This window comes from Herpailurus yagouaroundi, unplaced genomic scaffold (genome assembly GCF_014898765.1).
Source record: "Herpailurus yagouaroundi ecotype Mexico unplaced genomic scaffold, PumYag 196, whole genome shotgun sequence".
NCBI lineage: Eukaryota > Metazoa > Chordata > Mammalia > Carnivora > Felidae > Herpailurus > Herpailurus yagouaroundi.
In genome coordinates this window covers 6,437,269-6,450,186 of record NW_024412427.1, presented here as the reverse complement: position 1 = coordinate 6,450,186, position 12,918 = coordinate 6,437,269, and positions in this window count along the sequence as shown.

Below are 12,918 nucleotides of genomic sequence, written 5' to 3'. Positions count from 1 at the left end.
AACTGGATAGTGGAGTCAATTTAGTGGGCCTTAACTGGATTTTTGAATGAAATAGAATAGATTAATGCACTCTAGGAAAGAATGGAAGATGTCACTCAGGTAAGCGTTTGCTCATAAAACTTTTGTTTACGCATGATGGATCGTCTCTGTATGTTCTCTGTGGGCCATGGTCATAAAAGCTGGAGCCCTACTGCCCTAGAATCTATACTCCTTGAATTCAGAGACTCTTTGATCCTTTTGTTGTATATATAGGACCTAACACAGTGATGGTGAAGAGTAGGTGCCCCCCCCCCCCAAAATGGAATATTGCATAGGAGGCGATCGATCTTCCAGAGTGGCTTCAGCTAAGAGTACAGATAACAGCCAATGAGAGGGTGATGGGGGGCAGAGAGGAGGAAAGGCATGGCACAGCTCGGGACGGAGGTGATGTCTAAAGGGTGACCAGGAATTATCCAGGGCAAAAGGGGCTTCCTTCTGTTGGACGTTGCCAACAGATCTGAGTCCCTTTTTGGAGACAGGGCTGCATGCAATTCACGTACTTGGATGTAATTCATGCTAACCAGACCATGTGACTTTTAAGGGAGCCCAGACTTGATCTGACAAAGAATAGCCATTGGCTTGAGCCATACCAACTCGAAGTAGGGGTATGAAAAGAGAGCAAATGAAACACCGGGTGAGGAAGATTCAGGTTTGAATCTTACCTTGGAAGCTGGAAAAACAAGGATCAGTGGAGGGGTTTCAGAAAATCAGAATCAGATATCTACCCATTCATTCCATAGCTACTGATACAGCACCTACTATGTGCAGACATTTCTCTGGGAACCCGAGAGGCAGACGTGAGCAAAATAGACAAAGTGATACTGTTCTCACGGAGCTGACGTTCTAGTGAGAAAAGGGAGAGATAAAGAAAAGCTTCACGTTTTTAACTATCTTTATATTGTGTTATTATTATACTGTCCCAGATTCTGCATTTTCTTTATAGTACGCATTCGAGAATGGTGACGGCAGGTGAGATCGTCACAACTGGTGGGAAATGGGACAGTGACCCACCCACTGTCTAAGTCCCCTCACCTGTGAGGTAGGAAAGATCGAGGAAGAGCTACCCCATGAGTATAAGATCCAAGATTAACTCAGATTTTTTTTTTAATTTTTATTTTTTATTTAAATCCAAGGTAGTTAACATATAGTACAATAATGATTCCAGGAAGAGAATTTAGCAATTCATCACTAACATGTAACACTCCGTGCTCACCCCAACAAGCACCCTCTTTCAGGCCCATTTAGCTCCCCTTCACCCAACACCCCACCAGCAACCCTCAGTTCGTTCTCTGTGTTTAAGAGTCTCTTATGGCTTGTCTCCATCTCTGTTTTTATCTTATTTTTGCTTCCCTTCCCCTCTGTTCATCTGTTTTGTTTCTTAAATTCCACATATGAGTGAAATCATACTATATTTCTTTCTCTGACTTAGTTCTCTTAGCATAATACACTCCAGTGCCATCCACGTTGTTGCAAATGGCAAGATTTCATTCTTTTCGATCGCTGAGTAATATTCCATTATGTATATATACCACATGTTCTTTATCCACTCTTCAGGTGATGGACATTTGCGCTCTCTCCATACTTCCTCGATAGTGTTGCTATAAACACTGGGGTGCGTGTGCTCCTTCGAATCAGCATTTTTGTATCCTCTGGATAAACACCTAGTTGACTCATGTTTCTTATGTGATTTCATTTATAAACAAGGTTCACTTCTTTTTGCTTTCAATCTGGTAATACTATCAAAGAAGGGCAGTGCAATGGGGCGCCTGGGTGGCCTAGTCGGTTGAGCGTCCGACTTCGGCTCGGGTCATAATCTCACAGCTCGTGGGGTCGAGCCCCACATCGGGCTCTGTGTGGACAGCTCGGAGCCTGGAGCCTGCTTCGGATTCTGTGTCTCCGTCTCTCTGCCCCTCCCCTGCTTGTGCTCTGTTTCTCTCTGTCTTTCACAAATAAATAAACAGTAAAAGATAGAAGAAGAGGAAGGGCAGCATGATAAAGAGCTTGAGAAGAGCTGACAGTCCAGTTCAACCGGGACTTCGCCATGGAACGGCTGCTGTATCGGTGGGGGTGCCACGGAAAGCCGTGCTCCTGGGTAACTTGGACATAGCTCTCCAGCACCATCAGCTTTCAGACAGAGAGACTGGGATTTATCAGGGTTAGCTGACCTGATCAAGATCACATGTTGAAGAAAAGCTGAGCATATTCTTACACATCTTGCTCGGTTTTCCCCATGTTGGTCAATTACAAAACAGCATGCCTCCTACAACATCTCGCTGCAGATGGAAATTTTCTACACTAGGTTTCCCTTAGTAGGCAGAAGAGGGTGCCTCCAGCCAAGAATCACCTGCCTTGTCTGGCACTGGAGTTCCTTATCTGGTGACAAGGGGATAACAGACACTTACTTCTGCAGACACTTTTCACCAGAGATGACCAAACAGACACTTAACTTTTTGGAAATGCCATGGTTTACATGTATCCCGCCTTGGTGCACCCCCTCTGCTCTCAGCTCTGACCTATTAAAATCACGGCGTGCATTCTTATTCTGTTCGTCTGCTCTCTCAAAGCGTTGCCAAAGCCTTGAAAGCCAAGGGTCCCTTCAAGTTTACTGCTTTGACCTCCTTCTTCACCCTGGTTCCATCCGCCTAGATGACTTTTGTTCTCTTTCTACTCTGCCAACTCCAGGGAGGACTTTCCTTTCCTCGGATTCAAAGCTACCCAGATGCCAGTGCTGACCCAAATGAACGAGTTTTTCTTTAGCACCACCCCATTTCTCCTAAACTGAGAGCCATGAGCTCACTTCAGTTCGCCAGTCCCCGGAGGTCTCACCCCGTCAGGACAAGGTCCTTGTGGCGAATCTGTTGACTTGCCCCATGTCGCTGTCCTGTCTCTTCTAGAACGGTACTTAATTGACATCGTTGTTTGTTTCCTGACCTATGTTTGTTACTCAACTTGTATTGAGACCATCAGCTTCCTACAGGGCCCGATTCTTGTTTTTGCACTTACTTTTTTTTTCCCCCATCTAAGCATTTTAAATGCATATGAACAGATGGAACTGTTTTTAAACACAGTTGCTGAGTTTTTCCTCACAGACGCGTATCCACACATTCTGGTAAACTAGTGGGTGACCGGGTTGATTCGTCAAAAGGTTTTCTGACAGCCATTTTCCAACCCTTCCAGAGCAAAGATGATTACAGTATGGTCTGTCGCAGGGGCACATAGTTTTCTTTCTTCCTCTAACGGAGCATCCTAGCTGAAGCCATTCCGCTAGCTTCCCTGATGCCAGACCACAGAAAGTTTCTTCCAACCGCTACCCATAAATTCTAGGCGACCACATGGGGATGGCAGCTGACCATTTCACGGCCACTCATGCTAAACCCCCTCTTCAACTCTTGTCTCCAAACATCATCCTCAGTCCTTCTGGGGTTGGAACTAGAAACATCACACGTCCCCAAAGTGGCAACCATGTCCGTGTTTACCTTAGAATACGTTTTGATAAGCACCCAAGTGCTTTAGCTGCAACTGAAGGGTATTTGTGGGAGGTAGCAGATTGCGGGCAAGTTTTATGTTTCAGCATACTCCAGGGAAGAGAAAGGAAAATCACTTTCTTTCCTGGAAGAAAAGGACAGAAAAAAGGCGGGGGGGGGGGGGGGGGGGGGGAGGAGAGAGAAGAGAGAGAAAATACATACTGAGATAAAAACGCGTGCCACCGAAAGACAAGCTGAGAGGATCCCGATAGCATGGACTTTTCTAGAAAAAAAATGGCACCTCTCCTGTCCACCCCTTCCCCCAAAAGCCCAATACTCCAAGAAAACTTCTGGTGGTGGTGGTGTTGGGAACAATGCTTGTTTTGTGATTGGGGACGAGCTGCCCTTTTTCCGTAGGAGGCGACACCCCAGCGGCGTTAACTGTTGAAGATTTCTGCTTTTCCGAACGGAGCGAGCTCCCCAAAGTGAGTGCCAAAGGATAAGAACAGCTGAAAATTCCAGCCCACGGCTTCAAGTTTTCCGAAGCCTGTTTGCTTTGGCCCGCCCCTGCCATTCCTTTCTCTTTTTTCAGAAGTGTGAAATGGGTCGGTTGCTGGTATTTCTTCTGTGGTTTCTGCTAACTCTTCCATCTGTATAAACTCAGCCCTGCCAGCCGAGCGTTTCTGCGGCACTTTCCCTTAGGCTGGCTGGAAGGGACACGAAGGTCCTATTAAGTGGTATTTTGAAGGCTTGCAAATGTGTGATGCTGGCCCTGTGACTAAGGGCGTGAGGCTTAGCTGTGCTGCCCTCCCAGGGGCTGGCCCTTCCTCCAGCAGGCTCAACAGGATGAGGACAAAGTGAACCCCAGGCTGGATGTGCCCCTGCCTCCCTGGGAGCCGGGACGTGGAGGAGGTGCCAGTAAGGCGCTCACCCACCTAAGCAAATGAAGCGGGGCCATTGCACCTTGTGGTTTCTTTCTCTTACAAAAATATTTCTTCCGAGATGAAAAGAGCTTATGTGTGAAAAGAGAAGCTGTATTTCCAGTCTTTCCCTGCTCGCCTTCTATATTTATCTCTATCTGGGTTGCCTTGATAGCGTTCTTCCAGAAGCAACAGGTTAGCAGTATGCCAATATTTTTATTCCTGTTCTTAATAGAACAGCTTAGCCTGGGTAATTAGCTGTTTTCCACGAGTTGCTGTTATGCAGCTCAAATATTGTCAACTATGACAATTTGCCTCGGGGTCAGAGAATAGAGCTGTTGGCTTTTGCCAAGGGCAACAAGGATCACTGGAAAGTGTGAGCGGCTATTAACGAAACGAGTAGCCACCGTTAAGTCAACCATGAGGTGGAGAATGCAGGTGCCGAGTAAACAGCCACTTGCTGGCGTGTCTGTCCCAGCTGTCTGAGGCCAAACCCAGCTCAGTGGGGTCTGCAGTGGAGGGCAGCTGACACTGAAAAGATGGATCAGAGTGAATAACCACGCCAGAGAAATGGTTTGAACTAGTCTCCCAATCTCCAGCATGGCGTTAAAAAAGATCTCAAGTACATCACGGTCAAATCCCATGAGCTCGTTGTTGGATTCCCCAAGCGAGATAGGGAAAGCTTGACCTCAGGGCTTCTTGGGGGGACTGGGTTTCAGTTGCTAGGCGTGCATGACCTTGGTTTCACTAGTCTACCGTCAGCGTAGATGCTAAAAGTTCAAGCGCCCGCCTCCCTTTTGTTTCCGTGATCTAGAAAATTTGTTAATCTACTTATAATGGGGTCAGCTTAGGCTCTATAAAATGTATTCTAAGGTGTTTTTTTTTTTTTTACATTGCACAATGGAGCACATAACACATATTTCCCAGGATTGTGTTAAATAAAGTTACCTTTATAGAAGGTGCAATGAGTTAAGAACAAAGTGAGTCCTCCAAACAAATTTTGTGAATGCTAAAATTAAAAAAAAAAAAAAAATGATGTGAGCCCACAATGGGTCCAGCGCAATACTTGTGAGAAAGAAAAATTATGTTTGTATTTCCAAAGCTATCCTTACACTGTTGTCAGTAATTTCACAAAGCACAAAGATTAAGCAACTCTGAGCGCAAAGATTAGCAAACTTTTCATGGGAAAGCTCTCCCCACCCTTGGGCAACCACACCTGGGAGTATTTAGAATTGGGGGCTTATATATATTGGGGGTCAATATTGCAAATTGACCATAGTGGAGTCAGGACAATGGGAGTCATCAGGAAATATTTCCATGCAGCCAAGATATGCTTTCTAATAGGTACCAAAGCATGCACACTTTTTCAAGGCAGAGCCATCAGCATGAGGTAAGACCCATCAAAGAGTAAATTGGCTCCTCTGCTCTTGATTCTCTCTGGACAATTGAACTTGGAGCTCCTAGAGGGAAAAGATTATACGTCTCCAGTGTCCAGGATAATTAACAGTGCATAGTGAGTGTTTAATAAGTCAGGGCAAGGAGTTGGGTTCAAATCTTGCGTGTGGTATGTTCGCCTCTTCCATTAAATAGAGACCTATCATTCATACTTGTGGTGTGGCAATGGAAATTTAATGGCCGTGCATGTTGAGTGCTTATAGAAATGACTGGCATGGGGGCGCCTGGATGGCTCAGTCGGTTGGGCGTCCGACTTCAGCTCAGGTCATGATCTCGCGGTCCGTGAGTTCGAGCCCCGCGTCGGGCTCTGAGCTGATGGCTCAGAGCCTGGAGCCTGCTTCCAATTCTGTGTCTCCCTCTCTCTCTGCCCCTCCCCCGTTCATGCTCTGTCTCTCTCTGTCTCAAAAATAAATAAACGTTAAAAAAAAATTAAAAAAAAAAAAAAAAGAAATGACTGGCATGTAGTAAAGATCCGTGAACGATAGCTGATGATGACGAAGATGATGATGATGATAAGGATGATGACGACACAATCCATTGGTTGCTTATCATTAACTATTCACTTCTCTTTCTCGCTAAAAGAATCATAGGTTCAACATCAAACATGGAAATCCTATTCCCCTTTGCCTGAGGTTGGTCTGGCATGTGGCCCAGGTCTGGACAATGAGACATAAGGGCTGCGGCTACAGTTACCTTGATCTAGTTCACGGCACTGAGAGGATTTAAAAGGTAGACTTTAATCTGTACGAGGACTGAATCTTATAGTTTCCTGGTTTACCCTTACTCCTGGAGTGTGGCCCCTCCACATGCCAAACCAGACCACGGTGAGGTGTACTTAGAGCTCCCATCCTTGGCGGGCCCTGGACTCCGGACTTGTGTCCCTACGGTACCATGAGGTTATAGGAAGGCCCGGTCTGCCTTTCAGCCTCCCAGCTACCTATTCAGGTAGCTGATACCCTTCTCTGAGTTTATTTCCTCTCTGGGATGTTAGCACTTAGTTCAAGTCTTTGACTTAAAAAAAAAAAAAAAAGCTTCTGTTTAGCTCTTCTAGTTGTTTTCCTGCATGCTGTAGTGCAGCAGAGGCAGAAGGCAACTTTCAGTATTCTTGGGAACTCTGAAAAGCCATGCTTATAATAGAGTTTTTAGATACAAAGAGGTCTGATAAGTGGGATAATATTAAACAGGAAGGTGAGCAGTGGTTTCTGGACGGGAAGAGGCAGGAAAAGGTGGAAGCAAAAGAGAAAGAAAAGCAAAGAAAAGGAAGAAAGGAAAAAAGTCAAAGACCTCATGGTGTCAGGATTCTTATCGCTGTTTTATAGTGAGGACGGACGTCAAAAGTAACTTGCTCAAAAACTGTATGCAGATGATAAATGTTGGAGTCAATTTTGAACTCAGGACTTTGTGGTTCCAGCCTATAGCTGGTTCTCTTCTCCATATGCCCATCTGGCTTAATACTTCTGACCCTTCACAGTCTTCTAGTCCTTGAACCCTGGAAGCCAATCTGAGCTCTTTGATTCAGCTGAAAACCTTGGCTATTGGACTTGACCTTTTAATCTCTCTCTACTCTGCTTTGACAATAAGAACTTCCTTGTTCCACTGATAGTGATCAGTCTGTGCTAACTAATCTCAGCTCTGACCCCTCATACCTTCCTTCTGATTATTCTCTCTCACAATGGGAATAATATGAAGAAACTCTCGGATGACAAATCTCAGCCCTAGAGATCATAAAGCGAGTAGAAAGGCTGTCTCTCTCTCTTTCTCTGTCTCTCTTTCTTTTTCACTCATGTTTTTATTTCTTGCCTTAACAAATATTGGCTTAACAAACGTGTGCTAAGAGCGTTGCTAAAAACTGGGTATGCAGCAGTGGACAAAATAGTACGGTGTTTATTCATTTGGAGCATACAGGTGAGTGGTCACATGTGGAGGCCATGTTTCCAAGTTTATTGCCTTGTGGCAAAGGAGCAGATCCGTAAAAGACTAATGAAGAAGAAAAGGGGCCTCAATCATGAATGAGACATTCTACTGGGGCTAAAGCCAGCCAGCCTACAATTCTCAGGTTTTCTAGAGAGGTATCCCCACCATATCGCAAAAGAAGAGTCTTGGCAATGACTCTGTGACTCCTCATTACCTTTGAATAACAATGTCACTTTGGGCTGCATTGACCTAGTTTCTGAGACCCCATTCCACCAGAACCTTCCAGCTCTCCACTTCCCTTGGCCACCACCCCAACCACATAGAGACGTGACAGCTGAGTGGAAGCCCTGCCAGTGAAAGGAATCTGCCCTTCAGCTTGCCTGGTGGTGTAGAGCCAGAACATTTGACCCAAGAAAGAGATCCATCCAAGTCTTTCCAAATGTATGCACTTTTTTTTTTTTTTTTTTAATTCTGAAAACAGGTTAGAGCCAAACTGATCAGATGACTAAGCCAGGATTGAATGTCTTCAGATGTCTGGATGGAACCAATTGAAACACTATCTGCCCTGGCCTCGCATCCCCCTTAAGCCTCCTCATTGGCTACGTCCAGTCTGTGAGGGTACCTTTGAAGGCAAGTTATTTGCGGTCGTGTATAATTAGTCTGGTTGAGTCTTAGCACCAAGGTGCCTCCATCTGTTCTAAAGAAGAAACTCTGTGTTTTGATCATTTGTCTTTCATTAATTCCCAGGCAGGCCAGGTGCAATGTTATTACCTCTCCAAGTAAGCATCCCAATGTGAAAGTGACTTCTTCACACTTGATAGTACCTTGGGTGTAAAACCATCCATATTTTATTTTATTTTATTTTATTTTTTAATTTTTTTTCAACGTTTACTTATTTTTGGGACAGAGAGAGACAGAGCATGAACGGGGGAGGGGCAGAGAGAGAGGGAGACACAGAATCGGAAACAGGCTCCAGGCTCTGAGCCATCAGCCCAGAGCCTGACGCGGGGCTCGAACTCACGGACCGTGAGATCGTGACCTGGCTGAAGTCGGATGCTCAACCGACTGCGCCACCCAGGCGCCCCAAACCATCCATATTTTAAACCGAAACACAGATTTATCCCTTTAATGCCAACAAAACCTCTATTGCTTGAAGGGGGACTTCAGGGGAAGCAGCATACGAATTTGTGGGAGAGTTCTTTCCTGGAATAAGCCCCGGATTCTGGGAATAAATCTGGGTGGCAGGGAGGGGGATGCATACAGTGCATGTGAGGCTGGCTTCCTCAAGCTGGGAGCTGAAATTCACTCCGATACAATGTTGACGGACTGTAGTGTTTCCCTCTGGTATAATGCCAAACAACTTTCTCTCCCCGTAACAACCTTTCAATTAACTGAATAACAGAGCTCACGCCCTCTTACTCTTGTCTTGTGTTTTCTGTTCCCCAGGTTGAACACTTTCCATTCTTCCAACTATTTCTGATACAGCATTTTGGCAAGAGGAAACAGGGGTGGAAAAAACTGTGTGAATAAGTACTCGGTGTCCGCTTCAGTAAATGGCAAATCTCTCGCGCACCTCTAAGCCAACATTCTGACACCAACCAGATCAGAGTGCACACTTGGAGGGACATGTCAGCAGGCAGTATTCCCAGGCTCCTGCCACGGCCAGAGGAAGCGAGCAAAACCAGCCAAAATAGTTTTGCCCATATTAATTAAGAAATGTTTTCCCTTCATCGATTCTCATATGGAACTGCCATTTTTTTTTCGTCACTTGTTGGAATTATTAAAAGTTTTATATTTTAAGCTCTTAATGAACTTTCCTTAAGATGTATTTGGAATTATTTTAGTACCTAAAACATAGCTTTGCAAATGTGCTTTAAAGCCTCATGGTCTTTTTATTTATTTTTATTTCCTGAAATAAAAATAAACAACTACTCTTAACAAATGTCTCTATTTTATGAAACTGTGGAAACCAGGGAAAAAACAGACATCAAAACGCGCTCCAAATCAGGCACAAGTTAATATTTTTTATTGAATTTGCGGAATAAAACTCAGAGCATAAGTTCTGCCATCTTTCAGCCTCTAATGGCTGTAATTATAATGGCACACCTCCACCTGACTTCTCTGACTTGTTTAGCCTGAGACAAACCAGACTAGGATGAGAAATAGACCGATTACACTTGCCCACTATTAGGTGGGTTCTGGGAGTTAACTGGTAATTAATCTTGTAATGTTAGAACTGACTCCTGTGTTCGTGAAAGGTAGGATTAAGACATCTGCTAATATTACTACTAATTATATCAACACCATAAATAGCTACAATTCTCCTTATTGTATGGAAGGGATTTTGATATTTCACTATTAATTATGATGCTTGTTCCTATTTTAAGATAGATTTCTTTTTTTTTTTTTAATTTTTTTTTCAACGTTTTTTATTTATTTTTGGGACAGAGAGAGGCAGAGCATGAACGGGGGAGGGGCAGAGAGAGAGGGAGACACAGAATCGGAAACAGGCTCCAGGCTCCGAGCCATCATCCCAGAGCCTGACGAGGGGCTCGAACTCCCGGACCGCGAGATCGTGACCTGGCTGGAGTCGGACGCTTAACCGACTGCGCCACCCAGGCGCCCCTAGATTTCTTAAATAATGTTGAAAATGAACCTCTAAGTTTTCTAAGAAAGGTGAAGACATTTTAACATGTCTTTTCAAATCTTATTCATGTCTTATAATATTATTATTTAAATATTATTTTTGTCAGGATTACTTATATATTAATTAATGCTTAGTTATTAACTTATATATTAATTACATATAAATTATATACTTATGATATAAAAATATGTTATATAAGCCATATATATTTATTATATATTAAATAAATTATGTATTTATAATATATGAATTATATATTATATATTTATATTATATATCATATAATATATAATATATATTTATAATTTATACATGTAATATATAATCTCTATTTATAATTTATATATAAATTATATATTAAATATACATAAATAATGTATGATATGTAATACATATTATATATTACATATATATTTATAGATGTATAATTTATACATATAAATTATATATATCACACATAAAGATATGTATATAAAGTATATACATATAGAATTATATATATCACATATATATAATTATATCACATCACATATGAATATAATTATATATATCACACATAAAGTTATAATGTATATAAAATAGATAATCTATAAATTCTATATTAAAGTGATAGAAATATAAATAAAATTTATAAATATTTTATATTTATTGATATAGATATATAAGTAAATAAAAATAATTAATTAGTTATATATTAACTAACATTTAATTATTAATTGTTAACTAATGCCCTAGTGGAGTCTGGAAAATTGGTGGTGACAGAGGCATAATATATATATTGTTAATGTTTTATTATGTATTTTAATGTTTATTATTATTTAATATTATTATTATCATTATTATTAAGAGAGAGTGCAAGCCAGGGAAGGGCAGAGAGAGAAAGAGGGAGACAGACAGAGGGTCTGATGCAGGACCCATGCTGACAGCAGGGAGCCCAACGTGGGGCTCAAACTCACAAACTGATATCATGACCTGGGCTGAAGTCAGACGCTTAACTGACTGAGCCACCCGTGTTCCCTCGTAATATTTTAAAACTACCTGAATCCCATGTAAAGACAGTGAAGCTACATAACAAAAACATAAACCCCTGATACATAACCGAATCAAGTGGCCAGGTGTCCCCATGAAACACAAAATAAAAATAGCACAACACAGGTAGCTACAACCGTTGAGCTGTGGGAAGTGTGGGAAGGAAAAGAGAAAAGAAATAGAGAGCATTTGACAAAACCGAGACTAGGAGGATCCAAAGATGGCCCCCGGGGATTCACCGTAAAGTACAGTGAGCTACGCTGGGTTTGCTGACTCCAGAAGTGCGTGAGCATAAGAAGCAGAAAGGCGATGTCTGCAGGCAGGGTCTGAAGAATTCTGGACATTGGCAACTCTCAACACTAGCCAATCTCCCCTTGAAGACAAATGCCCACAGTGGTGAAGAATTTCTGGCCTGCACTCCTCACTGCACAGAACAGAGACAATTAAGGTAAAGAAAATGCAAGTTTCAGATAAAAGTAGCGAAGATGAACAGAGCCAAGGGATATATAGTAGCGATCGAGCTGACATACCTCGTAACAATGGAGAAATGGAGCTTTGAAATTAGAAAAACTATCATGAGCCACGTCTGCCTCTGGAAGTTCAAGAAAACTGGGTTCACCTAAAACTGGGCAAGGATTAAAAGAACATAAGAAACTAACTCCCTAAAGACAACAAATGCACACAGAAGACACGGAAAGGTCATGGCCACAGCAAAGACACAGTATTCCTCAATGAGTTCAGAGATACTTTAAAAAATGATTTCAGTTTATTTATTTTGAGTGAGACAGAGTCAGCATGAGAAGGGAAGGGATAGAGAGAGAGGTAGAGAGAGAGAGAGAGAGAGAGAGAGACTCCCAAGAGGCTCTGCACTGTCAGCGCAGAGCCTGAGTAGGGGCTCGAACTCATGAAACCGTGAGACCATGACCTGAGTCAAAATCAAGAGTCAGACATTTAGCCAAGAGAGACACCCAGGTGCCCCTGAGCTAAAATACATTGAGTATGATATGTAAAATGAAAGACCAACACTATATCACAATTAGAAAAAAAAAAAAGTCAGAAATGAAATATGGGAAGGAACTCAGGAAAGAATTATAAATAAAAGACAAATCATTTCCAAATTGAAGCCTAAAACAGAAGGCATACAATTGCAAATAAATATAACAGATAAAGGTTGAGAGGGATACGAAGTGAGAAAACAGATTTTTTTTCATGAAAAATAATTAAGAAGACATAAAATGATCTAAGAAAAAGTAAAAAATACTGAATACAGACAAAGAAGACTCAACAATTGTATAATAGCAGTCCCTGAGAAGGAAAAAATGAAACAAAGGAACGGAAGAAAAATAAGGACAATAATTGAGAAAAACTTTCCTATAAATTAAAATATACCAGATGTTTTACAATAAAATATACACTATAAGTTAAAGCTACATATTACCAAGGCACAGCA